The sequence below is a fragment of the Crinia signifera genome, chromosome 2 (genome assembly GCF_055691185.1).
Source record: "Crinia signifera chromosome 2, ASM5569118v1, whole genome shotgun sequence".
In the NCBI taxonomy this organism is placed as follows: Eukaryota; Metazoa; Chordata; class Amphibia; order Anura; family Myobatrachidae; genus Crinia; species Crinia signifera.
The window spans coordinates 115,177,683-115,201,184 of NC_139218.1; the positions used below are offsets into that span (position 1 = coordinate 115,177,683).

General features: G+C 42.2%; 1 long non-coding RNA gene and 1 other non-coding gene across 2 annotated transcripts in view; both read right to left on the minus strand.

The window, feature by feature from the left end:
* Nucleotides 1–511: 511 nt before the first annotated feature.
* LOC146060808 (5S ribosomal RNA) lies at nt 512–630 on the minus strand. Its single transcript, XR_014470484.1, has one exon. It is a non-coding gene; the product is annotated as a 5S ribosomal RNA (ribosomal RNA).
* A 9,603-nt stretch (nt 631–10,233) lies between these two features.
* Nucleotides 10,234–23,502, minus strand: part of LOC146058832 (uncharacterized) — a 66,021-nt gene continuing 52,752 nt past the window's right edge. The window contains exons 4-5 of the long non-coding RNA XR_014469986.1: nt 11,958–12,048; nt 10,234–10,471 (exon numbers count right to left, since the gene is read on the minus strand). This is a non-coding gene — a long non-coding RNA (uncharacterized LOC146058832). The remainder of the gene's footprint in view (nt 10,472–11,957; nt 12,049–23,502) is intronic.

A 23,502-nucleotide genomic window follows, 5' to 3' on the forward strand; every position in this document is an offset into this window, starting at 1 on the left:
CCGATGGCCATTTTGTTTTTTCATTAGAAAGGCTGCTTCTTTTGCGTCTTGTAGCTATTTCATTGCGCCCATGTTAAACCATACATAGAAATATAAGAGAGAAGATTGTAAATACAATTGTGCATGACTGCTTGAATATATATTATGCCCACATGATTTAATACATTGCGTGGCTAATTGGAAGTGACAACATAAATCAAAACTGGTGTTACCATTGAGATATTATTAAAGACTGTATATCGATATAAATAAAGTGAACAGCTTAGTGCTCTGTGGTAATTGACCCAAAACAATGTTATTATTGATTTACATAACAGTGTTGCTTATGATATATGCCTGAAAGGCAAGAGAGTGCTAAAGTGCTAAGTGCTAGAGGTTACTTAAAACCTTGATACTAATTAGGTACATTATTTAGTTAATTAGTGTGTGTCAGAATGGAAAGTGCTAAAGTTAAAGCTAAAAATTGCTTGAACCTTAATACTACTCCGGTATATATCATGCTTCTTATTGGGTACTACAGCACCAGGTTTTCCCAAGAGGTCTCCCATCTTGGTACTTGCCTGGCCCAACACTGCTTAGCTTCCAAGATCGGACGAGATTGGGCGTAACAAGTGTGATTTGACTGTAGGAAAATACAGCGACACCTGGAGATTTTTAGTACTTTATTGGGTTTGTACAATATGCTGCATAATTTAAGCGTGAATAATGAAATACACGAAGACAAGAGAAAGGGTAGTGAAAGACTGATCAAAAGAGAAATAGTGTTTCATATTTACGAAATATAATGTTAGTTTACCCGGGTGGGATAAAAAAGAATAAAGAATTAGATTCGACCTTATAAAAATGGCGCGATCTCGTAATTGTCGTTGAAGCCCAGGGGATGTAGAGTGTTTAATTCAAAAATCCAGTACATTTCCCGCTGGGACAGTTTGTTCGCCAGATCGCCACCTCTTGGTCCTAATTTGACCCATTCGATAGCTTTAAAAGTCAATCCCTCGGGGTTGGCATTATGGCGATTCTGGAAATGTTTGTATATGGCATGGCTGTCGACTTTGTTCTTTATGTTCCGACTGTGTTCCTGTATTCTTAGTTTAAGCGGTCTTTTTGTTTTGCCCACATACTTCAGATGGCAGGGGCACTCCAGAAGGTATATCACGGATGTGGTGTTAAAATTCATAAAGTCTTTAATATGATATTCTTTTGTGTTGTTGTGGTTGGTGAATTTCTTTCTGATAGGGTGGACGAATCTGCAGATGTTACATTTTCCACACTTGTAGGATCCTGTGCATTTTTGACTAGGGTGAGTTTGGGTATTTTCTGATGTCAGTAGACACGGTGCAAGAATTTCTTTCAGATTCTTGGATTTTCTAAAGATTATTTCTGGGTTGGATGGTAGAAGCTCCTTCAATATGGGGTCCATGAGTAGCAGATTCCAGTGTTTCTTTAGGCTCTGTTTGATTGTTAGTTCATGTTGGTTGTACGTGGTGATGAAGGCTATTTGTTCTTTTTTCTCTCTTTTTGTGTTGTACTCAAGCAGATTTTCTCTTCTGATGTTGTTTACTTTAATCCTTGCGTTTTGGAGGATATGAGTGGGGTATTCCTTTTCTTCGAATCTTTTGTTGTATAGCTACAGTTGGATTTCGCATTCACTGTCTTTACTGCAGTTTCTTTTGATGCGGTTAAACTGTGAGTATGGAATATTTTCTTTCCACTTGCGCAAGTGATTACTTTTGAAGTGAAGATAACTGTTTGTGTCAACTTGTTTTATGTAATTCTTTGTGTTCACTTGAGAGTCTTCTCCTGTCAGTACCAGATCCAGGAACTCAATGTCTGGCTTTCTGATTTTGGATGTGAACCTCAGGTTCATTTGATTGTCTTCAATATACTTTAAAAATTCTTTAAAAAGTTCTTCATCACCTTCCCATATAATTAAAATATCATCAATATACCTCTTGTAAAACCTGACGTCTTTAAAAGCATGGTCTGAGTGTATAAAACGTTTCTCCCAACTTCCCATAAAAAGATTTGCAAAACTGGGGGCAAAGATTGTGCCCATTGCTGTGCCACATTTTTGGAGATAAAATTGGTCCAGAAATTTAAAATAATTGTGACTTAATATAAAACTCTTGATTTCACAAATAAAAGTCTTGTGTTTTGGGGTGAGTGTTACATCATCTTCCATGAATTCTTTGCATGCTTCTACCCCCTGCTGGTGCTCTATGCAGGTGTACAGCGACTGGACATCAATCGTGGCCCAATAAAAAGAGTCTCCATTTAAAATCTTTTAAAAGATTCAAAACCGTGGTGGTGTCTTTTAAATAGGTTGGCAGATTCGTTACATATTTGCGTAAAAAGATGTCCACATATTCTGATAAATTTGAGGTCAGGGAATCGATTCCTGCCACTATGGGTCGTCCCGGTGGATTTTGCAAAGACTTATGTATCTTGGGTAAAAAGTAAAATATAGGGGTGATGGGATTGGACCTCATTAAAAACTGATATTCTTCCTTGGTGTTTATTTGATCCCGCAATCCTTGGAGGAGTAGTAGTCTTAAATCTTCTATGAATTCCTCCTTAGGATCTTTGTTCAGGGCTACATAGGAAATTTCGTCACCCAACAGTCTGTTAGCCTCACATACGTATGCATCACGGTCCATAATCACCAAACCTCCCCCTTTATCCGCTTGTTTTAGGATTATTTCTGGATTGTCTTTCAAATTTTTTAGAGCTTCCCTTTCTGCGTTAGACAAATTTTTATGTGCAATTGGTTCCAATTCTTTCTCACAAAGATCTTTTTTTACTAGGTCGTAGAAGATCCCAATGTTGTTACCTTTCGATTCAATTGGATAATATTTGGAGACTGGTTTTAACCCAGATTTTGATCTACTTTCATAGTTTTGTATAGTGGCATTCTCATTCTTAGCGAAATGTCTTTTCAAAGTCAATTTTCTTACAAATTTATTCAGTTCGATGTAGGTCTCGAATTTATTCATGCCCTCTGTTGGGGCGAAGGATAGACCTCTATTCAGAAGGGTGGTTTCTGCTTTAGATAGTATGTGTTTGGAGAGATTGAAGATTCCTTTTGGTTGTACATCTATTGGATCGTTCTTTTTTTAGGGTCTCTCCCTCCTACCGCCCCTTTTTCCTCTTCCTCTATGAACCTTCTTTTCAGAGGGGATGCTATTTTGACGTCTTCCTTCACATTTATTCTTACGGTTTCGCGTATTCTCGTCGCTGTGTCCGTGGATAAAAAAACATCATCTCCTGTTGATTTGAGTCTTTGAAGTGGTGTGTATCGGTTGAACGTTCTCCAGTGCGGTGTTCCGGGAGAGTCGTTATTTCTGTTGTCGGAATGTTTACTTTTATTTCTTGTTGTATGGTTGGATGGCCTTTGGTAGTTTCTTTGCTGATACGGTGCGTTGATGAATCTACTCCAGTTTTTTTATTTTTCCTTGTTCATAATCTTGCTTATCCCTTGCAAATTTCTTCTCCTTGTTTTTGATAATAAGAAGCAGCCTTTCTAATAAAAAAAACCCCAACAAAATGGCCGTCGGCATTCACTCCTGAGGACACATCCACAAGAGTCATGCGAAAGAACCTCTGACAGTCCTACGACTCTCCGGCGCATGCGCACACGGTGGAAAAGGTCACAGCTCCGTCTGATCAGTGAAAAAGCCGGGAATGCGCACTAGCGCTTTTCGGACGCCGGAAACGTGGCGGAAGTGCTGCGTTTCCGTACATTCTGCTTTAGATGAACTTTTCAGCCACTTAAAAATGTTGTAAATTTAGCGTTCTGCATATATGTCTTTTAATCTATCCCTGAGCATGTGTCCAGCCCCCTTTTATAGTAAAGTCACAAATCTAGCCGGAGTAATTGATTAATGAACAGGAAATGACGTCATAGCTCACACTCACAGGCACATAGGTATAAATACAGGTTTGGGCTCATTCATCTCCCACCCCTTGAAGAAGTCACACCAGACGAAACGCGTTGGGCTACCTACCTCCTATCACCTCAAAAAAGTTAAGAACTTTTTATTAACACCTTTCTTTATACATAACCTTTTTTATATACAAAAATTTTATTTATTTTTTTAATTAATTTTTTCTTTCCTCTTTCTTATATATAAAACTCTTTTATATATATCCCCACCCCATCTCTTACCCAAACACAGTATTTTAGACCTATATACCTCTGAAACCAGTTTTTATTGTGCAATATACTGTATGTCCATTGGTGTACAAATGTGTTTTTACTTTTATATTTTACTGTCATCTCATTAAATATTTTTATTATCATATTCACAATAATTAGTCGCCGATATCTTTTTCCATTGCTACATATATATATATATATATATATATATATATATATTTTTTTTTTTTTTCCAAATATATTTGAAGTAGGAGCCAGGCAGGCAGGCAGGCATGCAGCTTAGGTGTATAATGTGTCCAATATAATGGTGTAGTCAGGAGAACTGCACGTATGTCTATGTGTTTTTTTTTATAAATGTACGCATACACATAAATGCATACAGTAAGTAATGCGAAGTACAGCTATGCGATGCCAAGCTATAGCAAGCGTTGCTTGGCGGTGCAATGTTTTAGCCGATTCTTGTAGCGCATACACACTGTGCATGTCAAAATGAATAATAAAGTTAATACCAAATACTACACTTAACAACCAATCACAGGACATGAATATTTGTCATGTGCCAGTGCTAAAATGGCGACATACCAGTGCGCAGCACCCTTTACTACTGCGGAGCTGCTGGCATTAGTCTCCGTTATGGAGCGGAGGCTGGGGCAGGCAGGTCCCTATATTTCCAATAGGGACAAGCGCCGGGCCTACGTTGCAGCCCGGCGCCGAATATTCGCCCGCACAAATGTGCGGAGGACCGTCGCCCAGCTGGAGAGGCGATGGTCCGACCTGCGTCGGCAGCAGCCGGATATACTCCAGCTTTTGAGGCGGCGTCTTGAACGCTGTAAGTATTGACGCAAAACACACATAATTAACAGTGAATGTTTTTATTTTCACATTATTAAATAATTATATTACATGAGGACAATTGGGTGTTGATGATTTAGAAATGGCATATACTATATGTGTGATACTTCCTCTTTCACATGCAGTAATGTGGATATGATATGTAATTGTAATAGAAATTTGACTTTAAAATGACACTCATCCATTTTGTTTTTTAAACCCACAGCGCGGGAGAGAGCCAGACAGGCCCGTGAGGAGGCCCGTGAGGAGGCCCGTGAGGAGGCCCAGGAGGAGGCCCAGGAGGAGGCCCAGCTGGAGGCCCAGGAGGAGGCCCAGGAGGTGGTGGCCCAGGAGGTGGTGGCCCAGGAGGTGGAGGTCCAGGAGGTGGAGGCCCAGGTGTAGGTGGAGGAGGAGGAGGCGGGCCAGGTGGAGATGGAGGAGGAGGAGGCGGACCAGGTGGAGATGGAGGAGGAGGAGGGCTGCCATGAGGCAGAACACTTCAACTCCACTCCCCCTACACACACCCCTCCCCCTAGCCACTCACCAACCTCCTCATTCTCCCTTCCTTCCCCACCCATCTACCCTGGTCAGGATGACCCAGCCCTACCCCTACCCAACTACCCACCACCCAGCAACGTGGAGCCTGAAATGGGTGTGGAGCTGGCAGGCAGTGGTAAGTAGACGTAATGCCTCATTACTGACTTATTTAGGTACAGTTTGTTATGTCGCACAGCTGATTACATTTTGCTTTAATATAGTAAATACCAGCGGTGTAGCTAGGTGCCATGGTGCCTGGAGCAAGGGCATATTTCGCGCCCCCCCCCCCTCCTCCCGGTAATGAATTGGGGGCGTGGCTAACATGTGTTGGCATGTTACATTTGAAATATATAAGACACTGTAACGGAATCTGCCGCGCTATATAAGACACTGTAACAGAATCTGCTGCGCTATATAAGACACTGTAATGGAATCTGCTGCGCTATATAAGACACTGTAACGGAATCTGCTGCTCTATATAAGAAACTGTAACGGAATCTGCTGCACTATATAAGACCCTGTAACGGAATCTGCTGCGCTATATAAGACCCTGTAACGGAATCTGCTGCGCTATATAAGACGCTGTAACGGAATCTGCTGCGCTATATAAGATCCTGTAATGGAATCTGCTGCGCTATATAAGACGCTGTAACGGAATCTGCTGCGCTATATAAGACGCTGTAAAGGAATCTGCTGCGATATATAAGACACTGTAACATCCCCCCCTCCCCCTGGCCCCACGAATCCCCCAAACCTCAAGTTTATTACTCTCCTCCAGGCAGTGGCGTAACTACAACTTTGTGGGCCCCATAGCAAAATTTATAATGCCCCCCCCCCCCCCCCCATTATGCGCACACCACAATGCCATTACACATTATGCGACACACCATAATGCCCTTACACAATGTGACACACCCAGGGGCGAATTTAGGGGTCAGGCCGCCCCTAGGCACAACATTTTTGCCCCCCCCTCTATTTTAATATAATCATTATTAAGGTATAAGTCTATATTATAAGGGGACGTTCGTGCCCTTATATTAAGGCTGAATCCAACGAACGGATTTTTCCCATAGGGAACTTTTCGGATGGGGGCATGGTGTTTGAGGGTCTGCACCTCAAAAGTGACTGGGCGTACTGAGCTGAAATTTGGCATGTACGCGTAGAATCGTCAACCGGTGCTGCGTACCAAATTTCAGGGCGAAATATTAAAAATTGACCAATTGGGAGTGATCTAAACTTCCAACTGCCAGTTTTTTCCTGAGACTCGCGAAATGACACTTTGTCACCCATGTTAGTCTATGAGGGTTTTTTTGGGAAGGCATAACTCGGGGTAGAGGAACAATTGAGACTTGGGGTTTGTTTTATTAGGTAGATATTGTCCCAGTATAGTGCCTTTTGGGGTTTAGGCTTTTCAGACAGGTACAGTTTTTTTTATAATTTAGTGAAACATGCCCCATTATAGAGATAGGGATTATCAACTTGTTGCACATGCGCTGTGTCCACCTGCAGGGGGAGTACTCGGATAGGCTTCACTTAGGTGCACACACATGGCTGACCTGCCCGAGTAGCTGTTTTGTTCTGTGAGCAGAGGGCAATTATGATTGTTTGTGTTAAGAGGGACAGACTGTGTGATTAATAGCACTGACACCACTTTATTTAATTAGATTGATAAGCTCCGTGCAGTGCCAGAGGCGACAGGAGAATAAGTGACGTCAGTGAACTGGGCGGGATATTCAAAAGTGCTTTACCAGCACTGCCTGTCCATGTCCTCTGCGTGCAGGCTGACCATCAGCTCCATTCTTTCTCTCCCTCCAATGAGTTACAGCCTCCCTCTCCCCCCTCCTGCCCGTAGCACCAGCAAGCTTTGAGTCCCCCTACCACGTCCTCCCCACTGCAGCCTCAGTAGGTGGTCTACCCCTTCCTACTTCTCCCCTCCGCCAGCTTCCTCCATCCCACTGCTGAAAGCCTCCCCAGCCAGCTCCCTCTCATTTTTAAACAGTAGGTGCCGACAGGACACTGCCGATAGTGCCGAGAGATAGCCAACTATGAGCAGGGGGCGGCAGTAGCGCACGCAGGGGGGGTTTCTTAGTACCCAGAAACCCCCCCAGGAATCTGAGAGCCCTAGCTGAGGGTCCCCTCTTTCCATGGGTACAAGAATTTTAAAAATCGGCCCTGGGGAACCGGAGATATCTGACTTCAAAGCAGTGGTCCCCATCCAAGCCTGTTAATTGCTCTTCCCAGTCAGATATTTCAGGTTCTGTCTGACTTAGAGTTGGTCTGAGGGTATATTCCAAAAGCTGGGACTCTCTCCCTTTGATGGACACTAGTAGCTTGTCTCTACTTTTCCCAGAACCAGAGATATTAGCCTTCCAGCAGCTGGTTACTGCTCCAGCTCCACACACCTGGTATGTAGTTTTATATACTCGTTGGCAGATTGCTCTGCCTCCTGAACTCTGATCCCCTAGTCCCTAGTACCATTTGGTAGGTGGGATTCTCTAGTTTTTAATTTCATTAAAATCTAAGAAATCTATTTCCGGCAACTGTAGATATCTGCAGTCAAGCAAGCTGTCCTCCCACCAGAAAATTATGAATAATAAGCCCACTCCACTATACACCCCTCCTCTGCGTATTAAACATCCTCTACCACCCTGGAAGTTATGTATTAGGGCCTCTTTATTCAGCCCAATGCCCCCTTCTCCCACCTCATCTCCCACCATCTGTGCAGTAAAGGGGTAATTAGTGGAAATTACATTGCTATGCTCATGGGTCTACACTGCTGTTATGTATATATATATATATATATATATATATATATATATATATATATATATATATATATATATATATTATTTATATTATTTATATACATTTGGTCTTTCTATAATACTTTAACTGACCTGGCATATACTGGGTCACCTAAGTGTCCATCTCCGTGCTTTGCTCCGCCCCTCTGGAAACCCCCTTCTGAAAATCCTGCGTTTGCCAGTGGGCGGGGCTACACGGGACCGGAGGGGGGGTGTCTTTCCACACCGATGCCACTCTTTTTCTTTCTATCTGTGCCAATGCATCCCAGTCTATTAGTGATACTATGTCCCCCCTCCATCCATGCTGCTCTGCCCTTCTCGTCCATGCCACAGTTTCCTTCCATCTGTACTGCTGTCTCTCTCCTATCTGGTCCACTCTGTCTTTCCTCCAACTGCTTCACTGTTTCCCACCAGATCGCATCACTCTGTCTTACCTCCCCCAATCTGTGCCACTGTTTTCCACCCATCCGCATTTGTTAGTCTACCATCAGTGCTGCTTAGCCTTTCCACCATCTACGCATTTCTATTCCTCCTCAACTGCACCGCACTGTCTCCTCCCCCAATCAACACCACTTTTACCCCATCCTCTCGGCTCTGTTTACTGTTTAGACCTTCAGTTGCATAGACTGCATGTGTGTATTCCAATGAGCACACAAATCTGTGAATTAGCAGCTCCACCATTGTGTGAGTGACAGCAATCTCACTCTGTGAGAGTGCTGAATCTGCACTTACCCACAGGCTGTGATGGCGTACCATATCTGTATTGCGCAAGGAACACGTCCATTAAGGCGTCAGCCTTAATGATCGGAATTTCATTGCTTTTTGGAGTTTGAGTGAAAGAGTTACAACAGGTTTCTGAAATGCCAGATCATGTGTAAGAAGCCTTAATGGGGCATGTGAAACCGTAAGGTTTTTTGTCTTTGGAATATATATATATATATAGCATGCAGTCCTGTTACCGGGGCTTTACAGTTTACAGGCACAAACCAGCAGATGACTGAATCTATGAAAAGCCTATATTAAAGATATTAGGTAGAGCTGCTGTAAGCTCACTGTGATGGACACTGCTTCTCATGCATCAAAGCTTTGATATAAGTATGGTTCTAAAAATAAGTATAGTTTACCAAAGAGTTTATGCTACTTGTAGGTAATGGTGCATGATGCTGGAACAGGTTCATGCAGGTAATCCCTGGGATCTCTCAAGCAGGAGAGATCTGTCTCCTGCCACATCACCTCCACAAAGTCTCTCAAAGCATACCTCCCAGCATGACCCATTCCAGCATGGCCATAATGCTCTATTCCTGGAATTCACACATAATTTACAATTACTATTTTTGAACATGAATGGTATGTGAACAAAGGTGATGGTAATCATAAATTAAGAGGGATGTCCAGGAATAGTGCATTCTGTCCCTCATGGAGATGTTCATATTGGGAGGAATACCCAAAGTACGCAAATAGGATCTACAGCTATCTACAGTCACATACCTGACAGTACATCAGACTGGGGGGGTTATTCTAGTCCATTCTTTCTGACAAAATCCTTCTTAGATGGACAAAACCATGTGCACTGCGGGTGGGGCAGATGTAACTTGTGCTGAGAGAATTAGATTTGGGTGGGGTTTTTCTTCAAAGTGAGATCTATATTGAAGTGTAAAATCATGCAGTCAGTATTTTCCCTGCACAGAAACAAAATAACTCACCCAAATCTAATTCTCTCTGCACATGTTACATCTGCCCCCCTGCAGTGCACATGGTTTTGTCCATCTAAGAAGGATTTTGTCAGAAAGAATGAACTAGAATAAACCCCTGGATGACAGATTGTCCTTGGTCCTAATGACCTGTATATACAGTATGCATCAGGCAAATAAAAACCACACAATGCTGGGTTAGTTATGCTCATGTTTTATAGATCATATTATCAGAAGGAAATATTTCCTGATATGTTATAGAACAATCATATACAAATGTATGTATATCATTACTAAAAATGGCAGGTTTTATTTAACCAACTCTACTTTTAAATAAAGCAAAAGCTTTGCCCAAAAGTTCAGGTATTCCCCTCTCATCCCTCATTTCTCCATTGTCAGCGTTGTCCTGCTGTATCTCCCTTTCATGAGTCTCATGGTTGCTTTCATCCTTCCTACACCAGGAAGAAAAATGGTAATGTCAGCAACTACAATAGTAGTAAATCAAAATGTAAACCACGATTAGTGATATCAGAGTGAAACTAGTTTTTAGTGATGAGGCACTTTTCCGACAGCCGGAGCAGCCGCGGGCTGTCGGAAATGGAAACAGATTGTCAAAAACAAAGAGGTTTTGACAATCTAGTATCCATTTTTGACAATGCAGATTTGACTTTTTCAAAAAGTAGAATCTGCATGGCTGCAATGTGGATGAAAACGGCAGCATCTAATTGGTATGTACAATATGTAAAACCATCTGAAATATTGCCACACACTGAATAACCCCTTTAGATTTTTAAAGTTACACATTTGATGATAAGCATTGACCACCCTACTCGCACAGCACTACAGTATAAATTCACAGTCATATCCAGCACCAACAAAAAAATGATTTATGTTCAGACCCATTTCTTAGGTGTGGCTCATTAGGTTGACAAAGTCTATGTAAACAATACTTATGTCAACATGAAAAGAAATACATGTAAATGATTGACGCTAGAGATCAACACAAGCAACATGTGGACATATGTCAATGTCGACACCTGAGTGCATGGACCCCCAATTAGTGTACAGCATCACCTATCATGACATTTCAGTTGCCATGCTCCAGGACTGATGCCTCACTTCACTATTGCTGCTCTTGGCACTCTTTTCTGTAACTTATAATTGTTCACATGGATGGTAAAGTGTGAAAGAGTTCAAGAAAATAAAGAAAATCGTAAAGGAATCCTGTGAAACTATTCATGTGTTGACCATTGCCGTTCCGCCATTTGGCAATGTTGACTAATGCAGATGTAGCCATGCTCATCGTGGCTATGATGCGGCCATGTTGACCCATCTGTTATGCCTAGTTGCAGCCATGACTCAGCCAACTAGGCTGCGGCAAACTGTAATGTATATGGCCATGGGTGTGACAAATATGCATGTTATGCTGGTGTTTACATGCATCTCAGCACACATGTCGCACCTTTGCAATGTCGGAATATTTTCCAATCCATACTTGAAATGTTGCCTAAAATATAGTCTGAATGATAATTATGTTTTTCAAGTAACATTTCCTCCATATATTATATTCCTAGAATATAGTTAAAGTTACATTATGAATGGAATCTTGCATAATGACTAACACTGAAAAGGCCTGGATTTCCCATTAGGTGCCTGCCTAGGACCCAGTGGGTCCCAAATGGGTCCCAAGTGGCACTTTAAAAATCTGTCCCATCCATGAACCATAACAGAGGCTGTCTTCTATGTAAATGTTTTACAAGGCTCAGTAATGTGGCTCATACCAGTATTAATATCACATACTGTATACTGGCACTGAGCTCCATTACTGTGCCTCTGCAAAACATCCCCATTGAAGTGCTGAGTTTAAATGCGATCTGAGTTTAAATGCAAATAGATTAAATTTTTATAAATATATAATTTAGTAATTTGTTGACTTACTTTTCTGCTTTTCCAAGTTGTACAAGACAGACAAGGGCCACAGCTGTCACCAGTATCACACATTTGGGCATCATCTTGGGAGTCTAAGAAGCTGTTTAATAACATACATTGCAGTTACTATGTGATGTAATTTCATGAAAGAATACTCCTTTGTGGACTTTGAAAATATGAACAGAAACCAAACCTTACATACACTGGGCTGGATGCAGTAAGCATTGTATTTTGCTTGTGATGCATCGGCCACCCTCTGTACAGCATTAACTAACACTGTATGCATTAAGTACATTTTAAAAAGACATCTCTTGTGTTAAGTACTATACTTTGTGATGATTGGAATTCTAGTTTTATGTCCTGGAATCTTATTTGCAACATTGCAGCTTACCAAGTGCCTGAGATGCCACCCGCCACATGACCGAATACCGACACCCCCAACACCTAATCCCCTCAGTACAATGCAATGTTGTGTGTACTGGAACACATACACTCGCTTGCCTCCACTAGAATGAGAAATCATTCCATGGTCACCGACCATGGGATGATTTCTCCTGCCTTTGCAAATAAAAGTCAGTCAAATGACTTTTATTTATGAGTTCTAGGACGGAAACGGGGCAGGCAGCTTACATCCTGTTATGTCAGCTATCCGCCCCAGGCAGGCATCGACCCACCTGCGTACCCATAGGAATGACCAGCATATTCATGGGGACACCCTTAAATTGCTGGCCGTTTCCATGGGTGAGACCATTTTTTCCCCCTGTCTGCCCCCTGCACTTTCTCCCCACAGTGAGTGGACCTGCAAGTGTGTAACTCACTGAAGCCTGATTGAAGGATATTTAACCGAGGGTCATAGTGAATGGAGTGCAGTTGCAAGAGGGAAAGTTTACCCAAGGGGTCAGTATATTGTTTCGGGACAAATGGTATCAATATGTACTTGTACTAAACTGTCTTGTACTGTAATTTGTTATGTGTTTTTGATCATAACTATGCTATGTAAAGCGCTGCAGAATCTGTGTGCGCTATATAAGAAACTGTTAATAAATAAATAAATATGCCTTTTTTACAGAGGAATGGTCAAGAACATGCCAATTACACTATAATTCCTCAAAATTGCAAAATCATAGTCTTAGCTCTCAAAAACTCTAAGACTAAATACAGCATGAATGGCACTATTAAGGCAGGTAATTACTGTAAGGGCTATTTCACACGGTCTGGCAGCCGTCAATTCCAGTGGTGGGATCCGGCTGCAACCAGGCAGCCGGGCTGTGGCCGTCCCGTGTGAATGGACACAATTGTGACCATTATTAACCACTGTGTGTGGCACGGCTTTTGGCCGTGTGGGGTTTAGCTGCCCGGCTGGAGCCGAAGCATGTGAAATAGCCCTAACAAAGCAATGAGGAAGGCAAGTCATATGCTTGGTTTCATAGGGAGAAGAAACAGTAGCAGGGAAAAAAATTAATTATAAAGGTAATGTATAGGCCACTGGTATGGCCTCAACTAGAATATCTTGACCAGTTCCAGAGGACATATCTCTAAAATGTGGTGCAAGACTTACTTGCACTACAAAACTTACCAGGAAATATCATATTATGTACAGTTTATAATAGAGATGTGCAGACTCGGATTCCAGAGATCCGAGCCCCCACGGACGTCATCATTCCGAGCCCGGCTCCGAGCAGCGCTCAGAGATTCCTGCCTGACTCGGGTCCGTCCGCGTGGTCAGAACGTCATCTCCCGGCGCCGGATTTCGCAAGGCTTTAAAAGCGGCTGCTGCACCCGCCATCTTCACTCCAGTCTAGTAGTGGGTTGGGAGAGGGTGTGTTGGTGCTGCTGCTGGGGCTTAAACTTGAGCTTGACCTTGACCTTGAACGCAATATTTTTTAATCGCTGGGGCTGTCTCTCAGTGCTGCTGTGTAGTCTAACTGTGTACTTGTAGTACTACTGTCTCCTCTGTGCGGTCTACCTCTGGTGTGCTGTGCTGTAATTAATTATTTTATTCGCTGGGGCTGTCTCCCTCAGTGCTGCTGTGTGCTCTGTTCTCCTCTCTGCTTAGGAGAACAGTCTAACTGTGTACCTGTAGTACTACTGTCTCCTCTGTGCTGGGGCCTACCTCTGGTGCTGTGCTGTGCCTGTAATATTATATTATATATTAATAATTAATTAATTATATTATATATATATAGTCCACTGGTGCTGCCTGCACTGAATCTGCCAGTATTATTTAGTTACTCAGTCCACTGTTGCCACTGGCAGTGCTACTGCCTACCTAGTGTACCTACCTAGTACATACTAGGCTGCTATATCTAATTTAATTAAAAAATAATACTTGTGCTGTGTGGGACTGTAAAAAATAATTCCATGCTGCTGGTGCACTGACTTTTGCCACTGAGTGCCACTGCCAAGCAGTACCTAATATAAAATTAATTATTATATAAATTCTGCTGGTGCACTGCATAAAGCTACTGGTGGTGTGTAATATAATAACTACCTTTTGTGGTGACCACTGGCAGTGCTACTGCCTACCTGCATACCTACCTAGTACCTAGTAGTTTATTTTCTCTACCTACTAGGCTGCTATATTTCTAATAATTAATTGAATTATATATAGTCCACTGGTGCTGCCTACCTTCACTGAATACTGTGAATAGAGGTTGCCAGTATTATTTACTCAGTCCACTGTTGCCACTGGCAGTGTTACTGCCTAAGTGTACCTACCTAGTAGTACAAGTACATACTAGGCTGCTATATCTAATTTAATGAAAAAATAATAATACTTGTGCTCTGTGGGACTGTAAAAAATAATTTCATGCTGTTTGTGCACTGACGTGTGCCACTGAGTGCCACTTCCAAGCAGTACCTAATATAAAATTAATTATTATAAATTCTGCTGGTGCACAATACTAGTATTGCTGTCTTGTGCCTAGTACTGTCTTATCTACCTGTCTGGTGCCTAGTACTACCGTATCTACCTGTCTGGTGCCTAGTACTGCCGTATCTACCGCTGCAGTGCAACGCTTACATGAGCAATGTGTTTGTGCCGCACACTTGTGTGGCTTAGCATAGTTATCCAGCTACCTCGGTGCAACCTTTTGCTCAAAAAACAATATTGTGAGGTATGAGGTGTTCAGAATAGACTGGAAATGAGTGGAAATAAATGTTATTGAGGTTGATATAGCGTAGGAGCAAAAAAAAAAAAAAACAAATTCTGCGATTTTAGCAGTTTTTATGCTTTTTTAACAAAAAAATCAGAACCCAAAACTCAAAAAATCCAAACACAAAACACTTAGGAGGTCTTTTGCCAAAACCCATTAGAACCCAAAACCTCAAGGTAATCAGAACCCAAAACCCGAAAAGTGGCCGGTGCACATCCCTAGTTTATAACAGAGAAGGGAAAGGAGGACACAATGGAGATTTTCAAATTTATCAATGATTTTAAAAAGTAAAGGATGGAGACTTTCGTCAAAGCAAAATAAATGTTAACACACGAGGAGACATGCTAAAACCGTAAGGAGGGAGGTTCAATGGACCTCCTCTACTTTTTTTCTATATAAAATAGCGTCTCTGCTATCGCTTTGATGTCACAGAGCTTTCTTAAACGTAGCATATCTAAGACAGACCTCATAATCTTTCCACCCTCCTGCATAACCTCAACTCCCACAATATCATTATCTGTAGATGACACAACTATCTCACCTAGCCAACAGGTGCATTGCCTTGAAGTTATCATTGACTCCTCCCTCTCAGTACCTCTCACAATCTGTATCTATCCATCTCAAACATATTAACAGGCTCAAAACCTTTCTCAATCATAATCCCAGTTAGACTCACTCACTGGTCATGTCTAGATTGTTACATCTATTCCGTAAATTGAAGTTGTGAAGATTATAAATGTCTTTTTTGCCTGAGAAATCAGCAAATTTAGAGTTCTTAGGATATTTATTCTCCGAAAGTGAAATCATACATATTAGGCAGCCAAAAATGGCTGACCCTGAAACATTGAATGGATCAGTAAGGTCCATATGATGCTTCATTGTGTAAATGTATAAAATAAGTAAGCATAAAAGAAATAGCGTGGGTCTCTTACCCATGAGCATAGCCAGCCCCAGGGTCTTTAAACCGATCTTGGTTTCCAAAATATGGGACAAATTACATAGATGTTTCCCCATACTTCATAAACCAGCACTAGGCTCTTGGACCGGTCCTGGTTCCCAAATATGGGAACAAAATAATTAGGGGTCCCCTGTATTTTTTTTTAAAAACAGCACTGGGCTCCAACATCCAGCAGGGAAACTTTCTACACAAGGACCCGTGGTCAAAGCTTTTTCTCTGGGGGAATGGGGACCCCCCCCAATAAAGTTGTCCTCCCCAGGCCACCCAAGGCCAGGCTGAAGCCCCTGGATGGTGGGTGCCTGGTTAATAGCAGTATATAGGTTATTCTTGCCAATATGCACAGCAAAGTGACAGTAGTCTATCCATCATAGGCCACATTTGGGTATATATGTAGAGTGCTGCCGTGTGGCTTGGTCAATCTGCTAAGCATCTTGGAAAAACTAAAGCAGCTTTGATAAATAAAACTTTTAGCACATGGGTAAATGCATTTCATTTTGGAGGTTGTCTCTAATCTGTTATGGTCGACCACACTTAGTCTAACGCATCTAGTTATACGGTCAATTGGTCTACAGCAGGCATGTCCAACGTTGGCCCTCCAGATGTTGTGAAACTACACATCCCAGCATGCTTTGCCACAGTTTTGCTATTAGAGAATGCTAAAACTATTGCAAAGCATGCTGGGATGTGTAGTTTCACAACATCTGGAGGGCCAACGTTGGACAAGCCTGGTCTACAGCATGTTGGTCTACAAGCATTAGGTCGACATGGATATAGGTCAACATGGGTCAAGGTCAACATGGATATAGGTCAACATGGGTCAAGGTCAACATGGATATAGGTCAACATGGGTCAAGGTCGACATGGATCTAGGTCGACATAGGGTTAGGCCGACGGGTCATTAGGTCGACATAATCATTAGGTTGACAGTGTCAAGGTCGATGGTCAAAAGGTTGACATGGGGTTTTTCACTGTTTTTTTAGCTGACATGTGCCGGCAGGTGGTATTTCATGCCCTACCATCCACAAGGGCGTGGTGGGAGAATAAAGTAATACCTTGCCTGGAGCAATGCTAACGAAGCAAGCGATGCGAGGGGATGCGGTGCACTTTAAAATGTGTCTATGTCGACAGTGTTGACATTCGGGTCAAAAACAGTGAAAAACCCCATGTTGACCTTTAGACTGGTGACCTAGACACCGTCAACCTAACCCCATGTCAACCTAGTTCCATGTCGACCTTGACCCATGTCGACCTATATCCATGTCAACTTTCCCCATGTCAACCTATTGGTGTCGACCTAATGCATGTCGACCAACTTGCTGTAGACCAAATGATCCCAACCCTCTAGTTAGATGCTTAAAGATAGTCAACAGCGTCTAGATTGACAATAATGAAATTTAGACACAAGCGTTAGGTTGAATGGAACGTGATCAACAGACACATGGTCGACATTAGTTTTTCACATTTTTTCACCAAAAAAATGAAAAACTCATGTCGATCTTGTTCCAGTCGATAATGCTCCCATCAACACTTGCGTCTAACTTTCATGAATTGTCAATCTAGATGCCGTTTACTACCTTTAGGCATCTAACTAGACAGGTTCTACTAAGAACACTGTTGATATGCTATACCATAACCCTTTGTTTAGTAATGATATCTATAAATATATATACACACACACATATATATATATATATATATGTGTATATATATTTCTGCATTATTACTGCATTATACTATTAATTTAATCAAGAAAGTAGTGTTTACTGTAATATAAAATAATTGTAGAAGAATAAATGGAATTCCCAGTATATGAAAAACAAAGTTCAGTAAGAACATGAGCCATACTCACTTGTCCTTGTTGAAGTTAGCACAAGCTTTTTTTCCAAGAGTGACCAATATCCATCATTTCAGCTTTTTATATTGTAGAGCTGAGAGTTATTCAACCTTTAGCTATTTGAGATAAACATGGCATACACATCACAAGCAGCTGGTGTGACACCAACACTGTAACATAAGCTTGTGATTTAAGTCATGGTGAGAACCTGAGCCCCATCCGGTTCTCACAGGATATTGTTGAATACTGTTGTATATTGTTGAAAAAAGACTTAGGGGGAATTTTACTAAAGTGCCGAAATAAGGCCGATCCTGGTTACGAACTTATACAACCGGCATTAGTCATATTTTCTGTAAAATATGAATCGTGATCAGGGAAAATTCACTAATCTGCCGTATTCACCGCATTTGTATTTTCCAATGTGGTATCCATTCGTATTCATCTTCGGTGGCCATATTTATGGCTGCCAAATACCTGCAAAGTGGAAACATCACAGGAATTGGAAGCACAGCCTGGCTTCTTCAATGCAGGACGCCGGCGGCAAATTAAAATGCTGCACCGGCTTTTGAGCCAATCAGAGATTGTTTACCGTTAGCCAATCAGAGCAGCTTCTGGTACATGAGCTCTGATTGGCTCATCAGCCAGTGTTGCATTTTAATTGGCCACCAGCGTCCTGCATTGAAGAAGCCTGGCCGTGCTTCTGGACCTGCTGAATTGGGAGGTAAGTGAAAGGAGGAGGGAGATGGGGGTCTGCATGCACAAGCACTACAAACTGTGAGATACAGTATGTACAAATAAATCTACCTCCCACACTGACAGCTCATCCACCATGAGCAACTCCACAGTGCCTGGCATGGGGGGGAGGCCCAAACTGGAAATCAATTCCGGGCCCCAAAATCCCTGGTGGCAGCCCTGTAGGAAAAGACATGCATTAACTTGCACCTCCAGATACGTTGTGCACTTGCTCTCTTTCCCATGTTTTTTACACATGGGCAAGACAGTTTAGGGACCCATGGCCTAACATACTGTATGGTTGCAATCAGAGCGCCCTTGCCACAGGCTCTAGTGAACAAGCCGTGGTAATAAATTTTGCTGAAGCACAACATAACATAGCTACGTTTAGGTACCGCATTATAGATTACGTTCCCTCATGATACGAGGTGATGATAGAGATAAACATAATTTCCAGGTAGACTGTAAATGGATACTAACTTTGAATACAATCAGTCTAGGAGGCCTCAATAAGTTTCTAAATTTGAGTTGTTTTCTTTAGTCAGTGTATAGTTTGTTTTATTGCATTTGGTTTGTTTTTTGTCACATGATTATACTAGAAATGGAGCGACAGCTCCGCATAAATTTAATAAGGAAATTTTATATTTTTCAACAAGCATATGAGTCCCTAGGAGTGCTACATGTCCCTGCTGCTTGCACATGGTGACCAGAAAACTTTGTACCTGATGCAGGCACCCAGGGCAATATCTTTGATGCAACAGTGAGAGCCGGACACACCTGTGTTTTTTATTATTTATTTATTACCAGTTTCTTATATAGTGCACGCATATTCTGCAGCACTTTAAAGATAATTTTCGAACACTCACATCAGTCCCTGAGCCAGTGGAGCTTACAATCTATATTCCCTACCGTATGTACATGCACACACAGACATTCTAGGGTTATTTTTGATTGGTGCCAATTAACCTACCAGTATATTTTTGGATTGTGGGAGGAAACCGGAGTACCTGGGGAAAACCGATGCAAGTACGGGGAGAATATACTGTACAAACTCTGCACAGTTAGGCACATGGTGGGACTCGATCCCATGACCTTAGTGCTGTGAGGCAGTAATTCTATCCATTGCACCATCCATACTGCCCTAATATGTAATAGTAATGTACTGAATAATGTGCTGTATGTATACTGTATAATATGTACTGTATATACACTAAGTGTAGTAGATATAATTTACAGCAATCACTTAACTGGGAGCAGCCGGACCTGTCTCTGATGCCCCCACCCCCGGACTTTTTTCCGCAAGGTGACCTTTATCCACATCCTGAGGCAGCCCTCCCCCCAAGCAGCTGACCCACCCAAAGCGACCTCCTCAGCACCAGGCATAACGCCACCATCTTTCTCGGCCATATACACGCATATATTTACATATATATATATATATATATATATGAGTTAAAGCTTTTATATATATATATTTATATATATACATACATATATATTTTGAAGTAAAGTGTGTTATCAGTAAACGTTTTCAGATATTGCCAATATTATAAATTTAGGAAATGGTTCAAAGGAAACAATATAAGCCCAGGTTTTCATTAAGTCCCCTAGGGGATATCGTATCCAACCAAAAGATCCATCTACATTCAAGTTGTAGAAGCATACGACCCCTGTCACCTCCCCATTTAAGTGGGGCAATGTGATCGATAATATTTGATCTGAGGCTTGCCGCAGAGTGTCCGGCTGCCAACCAATTTTTGGCTACCGGCTGTTCAGCCACCCCCTTAGAGAGAGCCTGACGGATGGCCAATCGATGATTGGCCATCCTCTCCCTAAAGGTGGTTTCTGTTTTGCCTACATATACCAAGGCACATGGGCACATTAACAAATAGAGAACAAACTTCAATGTGCACATCAATACATGTTGAATCTTATATTGTTTCCCTAAATGTGGGTGAGAGAATGTGTTGCCCATTGTAAGGGAATTGCAGGTTGTACAATCGATAGCAACCAGTTTTCCTTCGTAAAAAGTGACCTGTATTAGTCCCAGGGTTTAAGTTTGTTATGTCCACTTTGACGAGTTTTTGCTTTAAATTACTACCTTGTGAGTATGCTGGCATAATCTGAGTATCATATAATGCCGGGAAGTCCTTGTCGGTATTTATGATGGGCCACAGTTTTTTAATCTCATGATTGGTGTTCTGGCAATCGTGAGATTAAAAAACTATGGCCCATCATAATCACCGACAAGGATACTACAGTATATATTATTGATGTGAGTAGAGGTACGCCCCTCTGAATCCAGTAGCACACGCAGGGGGGGTTTCTGAGTACCCAGAAACACCCCCAGGAGTCTAAGGGCACTAAGCTGAAAGCTGAGGGCCCCCTCTTTCCATGGGTACAAGGATTTTAAAAATCGGCCCTTGGAAACCGGAGATATCTGACTTCGAAGCAGTGGTCCCCATCCAAGCATGTTAATTGCTTTTCCCAGTCAGATATTTCAGATTCTGTCTGACGTAGAGTTTTTCTGAGGGTATATTCCAAAAGCTGGGACTCTGCCCCTTTGAAGGACACTAGTAGCTTGTCTCTACTGTACTCAGAACTAGAGATATCAGCCTTTCAGCAGCTGGTTACTGCTCCAGCTCCACACACCTGGTATGTAGTTTTATATACTCGTTGGCAGATTGCTCTGCCTCCGGAAGTCTGATCCCCTAGTCCCTAATACCAGTTGGTAGGTGGGATTCTCTAGTTTTTAATTCCATTAAAATCTAAGAAATCTATTTTCGGGAACTGGAGATATCTGCAGTCAAGCAAGCTGTCCTCCCACCAGAAAATTATGAATAATAAGCCCACTCCACTATATATATTTATTATTATTATTATTATTATTATTATTATTATTATTATTATTTATATACATTTGGTCTATCTATAATACTTTAACTGACCCGGCTTTGCTTCGCCTCTCTGGAAACCCCCTTCTGAAAATCCTGTGTTTGCCCCTGGAATCAGACCAATTCACAATTTAAAAGAAGCCTTTTGATATAATATTTGCATCCAATTTGTGTGAGTGGGGTAAAGAAACAGAGAAAACCGTTTGATTGGAATTCACTTTATTATATACTTTACTACGTTGCAGGGAAGGGTGTATGGATCCGCACAGACTTTGACCATCACTTAGAGCATTCTAAATATACCATCTATTGAACCAATATCTTGGACTACCTTTATACAATTATTGTAGTCTTGGATTGGTGGTGCGCCCAACACATTCAGTAATTGTGACTGAATACAAGGGGGTTTGTTTGCAAGGAGCAAACAGAAAGACAAATGTGCCTTTTTGGGCGCACTCTTTTTTATGTTAATTGTATGATATGATTGTTTAGCTTAAAACATAACTTTTAATGAACTCATCATGTAAAAATTAGGGAGCACTTATCATTGATTCTCGAACAGTGAGTTACGCATTATATCTTGACTGTCATTCTAATGACCATGTAAACTTTGTATCTTGCCTTGGCATATCACATACTTTACTACACATTGTGTTTTTTCAGATTTATTTATACAATATCTGGAACTTTCACTGAAAACCCCGGACTTCGCGCTGTGAGGAAACTTTTTCTCCATTCAAAAAAGAATTGAAGGATTAACCCTTTCCTCTGATAGGATACATATGAGGGAAGTATCCTCTCTGTTTTTTGTGCACCTTTGATTTATATATTGCACATTTTTTCATGTTTTTTGCACTACAGATGGGGCAGGTCCCATCTTTGCAGGGGATGGCGATGGTGACAGCAGCCACAATCCCCCGCCAGCGCCATATCTATAGTGAGAAGGGGACGCGCGCGCACGAGAGGCTCGCGTGTCCCCTTCCGACGGTGCTTCCAGCGCTTCCCCCGGGTCACCGCCGGCTTGTCGGTGGTGACCCGGGGTCCCCGCTGCCTGCCCACACCCCCCCCTAACCCTGTCAGTCTCCCTGAAGCAGAGACGGACAGAGTTCCCATCGCCCGCCGACGGAGATCGAGACGCGCATGCGCGTGAGACGCACACGTGTCTCAGTCAGATGGCGAGCCAGGCTGCTGGCGGATTGGCAGCGGTGACTTATGACAATCCGCCAGCAAAGAAGAGGCCTGCCCCATCTGTATTTCTTTATTATCAGCACTGTGGACTGTGGTTGCAACTCCCAATGCGGGAACCACTTGTGGCCAGCGTGTAACCCCATCTGCGCAGAATAACGTCACTGACATAATTATAAAAGTCCCATATCAAAAGACAGGTATTTGTAGCGCTGAACAGTGAACCTGAAAGAAAAAACTGTGTATCATATAAAAGTGGGACCGACATGTACACTGGCAGGGGCGGGGGTTAGACAGACAAGGAGAAAGATCAAATGTATAAGCAGACATGGAAATGCAAACCAGGTAATAAGACATGATCTACAACACATAGGCAAAGTTCTGGATGTGCTGATTGAGATGGATGTCAGAACATAGGCAATATAATAAAAAAAACATAGGTGAAAGATGTCCATAAGCAGCAGTTCAGGGAAAAATATTCATTCAGACCTGCCTGGAGCAATTGTGTTTAGGCAATAAATCCATGCTGCTTCGCATTGTAAGAGGAGTTTGTTGCGGTCACCCCCTCTGTGATTGGTTGGGATCTGTTCAAGCATCCAGTATCGTAGGGATGGTAGAGAGTGGTGGTGACTCTTAAAGTGCCGGGCCAGGGGTTGGTCGGATTCTGGCCCTTCAAAGGCCAATTTGATGGAGGAGCGATGGACCGTCATCCTCTCCTTGAAGGTGCACAAAGTCTTGCCAATGTAAAAGGAGCCCACACTGGCAATGGATGGCATAAACAACAAAATGGCTGGAG